Here is a 4,433-nt window from a genome sequence, read left to right as displayed (position 1 = left end):
TCTATCTATCAGATGTCCAGTGAATTTGTGTCTAGTTTGTCCACAGCCTTCCACAGACAGCTTCATTCTCTGATGTTTCTGGTGAGTTGGGAAGGAGGCCAATCTGGGCACAAAAATGGGAGTGCCCGAGGGCAGAAATTCTTCCGAAGTTCTTGGTTTCAGAAACATGAGTAGCATCGAATGGTTCTGAAAGAGAAGGCGAAAGGCTCAACACTGAAAGCCTTTGTGGATTAGAATGTCCAAGCCACCAAGCTAAAGAGAGATGGGAGCCTTTCGGCAGCGAGCACTGTACTGGAGCCGAGCATGTTGTGGGCTGGGTTTCAGGGCACTTACCAGATGGCTTCCAATGACCCAAATTTAGGAGTGAGTGAAAGCCCAACCACCAAAGCTGTCTGCAGAGGTGCATGCTGTGGTGTAATTGGTTTGTACCCCAGGGACAGGTGTTGTGCCCGTGGGATAAGATTGCCCAGAACAACTTATCAAATACAGAATTTAAGAAAGGGTCACGAAAGATACTTGCTCATCAATGTTTATAAACTACTATTCATAATAGCTAATTTACAGAACCTACCTAGATGTCTAGTTGCAGAGGGGTGGATAAAGAAAATGCGTATATAATAAGTGAAATCTATTTCGTCCATAAAGAAGAACAAGGTTGTATTGTTTGCAGGGAAATGGATACATTTGGAGAAAACCATATCAAGCAAATTCAGCCAGTCTCAGAAAGTCAAATACTGTATGTTCTCTTATTTGTCAGTCCTACATTTTATAAAGAAACATAAAATCACACATCTATGACATGGAAGTAGACACAAAACTGTCTAAGCAAAAAGGGAAACAGGAAGGGTCTGAGAAAGGGTCAGTAGGGGGACGTACTGCTGAATGATGTACTGTGGAGTGCTGTGAAAATGTGTATGTGCTGTGCTACATACATGTACAAAATGAAAAAAAACAACTCACAGGAAATCATGAAAATAACCAACTAAAGTCTGTGCATGCCCAAAGGGCTTCTTTTCTCTTTCTTTCTCCTCCTCTTCCTCCTCTTCTTCTTCCTCTCCCTCCTCCAGACAATGTTTCTCTGTGTAGCTGTGGCTGTCCTGGAACTTACTCTGTGGACCAGGGTGTCCTCAAGCTGAGAGTTCACCTGCTTTTGCCTCCTGAATGCTGGGATTGAAGGTGTGCACCACCACCTGGCACCCAAAGGGATTCTTAACAAACACATGCAAACATAATAACTCTCTCTGGCTCCCCCACTCCTCTTTTCTGATGATGAGATTAAAACAGGGCTTTAGATACACTGGGCAAACCCTCTATTATTGAGCTACACATCCAGGCCCTCAATGTCCTTTATTAAGATCTTTGTTTGAATTAGGGACTACATTAGACATGTGTGTATGTTAAAAGTGCACACGATCCTAAAGCTTAATATACTGCAGTTACTTTAAAAATGCTTTATTGACTACCACATACAAAGGCTCACCTGTCATACAGGCCTTGATGGTAGCCTTAAAGAGTGGAGAGAAGTACTCAGATGATCAGAATGGGTCACATTTGTACAATGCCTGTGAATGGGCAGCTCTCTCACTGGGATAGGTTTCCTATGTTTATTACAAATGGGTAAATGTTGGGCAGTCATTTGGCCTTAGCAGAGGTAAGACACATTTAATATAAATCTGGGAAATGGACACTCCTCATCCTCCTCACTCCCCAAAATAACTTTCTAACTTATCTATTGTTCTGCCCTGAGCAGCCAGGGCTTTCTTGGCTTGCCTTATAAGGCTATTGTAAGGCTGCAAGCTCTATCCATAGGGAGTTTTTCTTAGGGCTCAGGGCTGCCTTCTGCTTAATTTTAGTTCATTATATCTGAAAAGACAGGGAGAGCATTTTATGAGGCAAAAGGCCCAGTCATCGTGGGAAGAATGAATCACTCTAAGAACCATGAGAAGACTAAAAGGGAAAATCAGCTGGGGGTCAGGAAGGTGGGGGTAGACAGATTATTAAAAACACCCTCAAAATGGTCTTCTATGTTCATTCCTCCCACTAGGGAGTGTGAAATGTCTCTCACACATTGGAGAATTCCCAATCTAATAGAAACTTTTTGGAGTTCACTAACACCCATTGTTCTTGAAGTCAGTGGGCAGAGTAGTTGTGGGTCAGGACCCCAGGAAAAGTGGTAGCACAACGGGTCATACTTGGGAGTTGTCCTAGTTAGGATTGCCATTGCTGTGATGAAGCACCATGACCAAATCAAGCTGGGGAGGAAAGGGTTAGACTTCATCACTGAAGGAAGTCAGGACAGGAACTCAAATAAGGCAGGAACTCGACCATGGGAGGAACCTGGAGGCAGGAGCTGATACAGAGATTACGGAGGAGTGCTGCTGCCTGGCTTGTTTCCCTTGGCTTGCTCACCCTGGCTTCTTATAGAACCCAGGGCTCCCCTCACCATGTTCTCAGTTCTCTAGCTCTTGAATCCCATGACCTTGGACTTGTTGGCCAAAGGTCCTAGACCTTGGGCTTCTGTGCTTTCAAGTCCTGGTCTTTCTGATGCCATGGACTTTGTACTTTGGGGTCATGATTTGGAGCCCTGGCCCACGCTAGACTTCTGAAAATCTTCAGTTGGTCCTGAAGCCTTCAGCATTGGGCAATGATTTGTCTCAAGGTCACACAAAGTGCCAAGGTCTGGGCTAGAACCCTCAGGTCATGCTCAGTCATATCACCACTCCATCTGTGTGGATGTGACATGAGCCTATGACTTAAGTGCAGACTAATCTGTACCAGTGTGACCTGCTGGGGCTCCACTTAGACACCCTAAAGTTTGAAAGCAATTGTTTACAAATGCCCCAGCCATAGAAAACCCAAATGCCTATGTCTGCAAGATCTCTCTTAGTGGGAAGCTGGGACTCAGACTTTCTAGAAATAAATTCTTGAATTTATTTTAATTGAACATGAAGCTTGTACATATTTATGGATATCACATGATCTTTCACTCTATGTACTCGTTATATAATGTTCAAATCAGGGTAGGCATGCCTTCCTCCATAAGCATTTATCATTTCTTCTCCCACAAGTATGTAAAGTCATTTTCCCTAGCCTTGGGGGTTAAGCAGTATATCATCCATATACATAAATATCCCAGAGTGCACTAAACCCTCTGAGCTTATTTCTCCTGTCTAGCTGATACCCACTATCCTCTGACCAGACAGGTGCTCCTGAAATCTTCCCTAGTTACTACCTTCTCCCAGAACTTCCTAAATATCCACAGGAACAATCACAACGAAGGCCACAGGAGGCCATCTCTCTGAACACCTAAAGAGATGAAACTATTCAGAAAGTCAGCTGTGTTGATTCTTGAATGGCACTGATGGCCCAAGGCAGAAAACCCTCACAGCCAGCCTTGGTGTGGCAATGGCGGCCTTGAGCACAGACTGTTTAAATTATGAGGAAATAAAAGATATTGTTTGTGGAGATTTGCATCATCATGATAAAGTCAGGTCACCAAATTGTATCATCCTGTCTCTGTAAGGGGCTTGCTCCTAAGTTGCTGTGTTCAAATGGATGAATGTAGCAAAATAATAATAGCATGTGATGTGTGAGCTTACAGCCTAGAGAGATGTAGGATTTGAACACATAGAAACATCCTGACCAGAACTACATGGCTTAGATTTTTGCATATCTCACTATTTATAGCAGTGGTTCTCAATCTGTGGGTGGCAATCCCCATGGCCACATGACTTACTATATTAAAGGGTCGCAGTATTAGGAAGGTCAAGAACCACTGGTCCAGAGCCAAAACTTTTTGGAGAAATGAAAAGATCATCAGATCTGTGTTGAGTTTTGTCTGGTCCCTGTAGTCCCCAAGGCCAGAAGGTCCTGCAGTGCGTTATATAAGTGGGTGTAGTGGGGGGTGAACGTTTGCTGTGCACAGCAGAATTTCAGTGTGTTCAGGGCATGCTGGGATCTGCAGAAACACTTTTCAGTAAGGATTCGTGTCAGTTTCAAAGTGCTCAAAACAAGCCTAAAAAAGCGTGGCCAGAAAAGCTATTATTGCTGCCTTAAATCCTTGTTGGAACAAAATGTGAAACAAAAAACGAGTGAAAGAGAACAAAGCTAGTCATTGTGTAGCGAACCTCACCATCCCGTACCTGGCTGGCATGCTGGTGACTCAGGAAGGTCAGGAACCAGGCTGTGGCAGTTGCTTTAAAACCTCTACTTTTCAGTGTGTGGGTGGGTGGGGGTGGGGAGCTATGTCCTTGAAGGGAGTGTGGGCGAAGGGCACTCTTCGATAAAACTTCGTGGGGTTTTCACCTCCATCACCCTGTTTGTTTTTTAGGAACAAGTGGGTTCATCGGACTCGCCTGCGGATGACCCCCTTCTGTAATTTATGTTCCCTTCCTAGAGGCTTCCTCCATCCTGGCTCAGGGTAAGCAGGCAGG

Source organism: Grammomys surdaster, unplaced genomic scaffold, assembly GCF_004785775.1.
Source record: "Grammomys surdaster isolate TR1022 unplaced genomic scaffold, NIH_TR_1.0 149, whole genome shotgun sequence".
NCBI classification, from domain to species: domain Eukaryota; kingdom Metazoa; phylum Chordata; class Mammalia; order Rodentia; family Muridae; genus Grammomys; species Grammomys surdaster.
Note: the sequence above shows the minus strand (reverse complement) of the source record.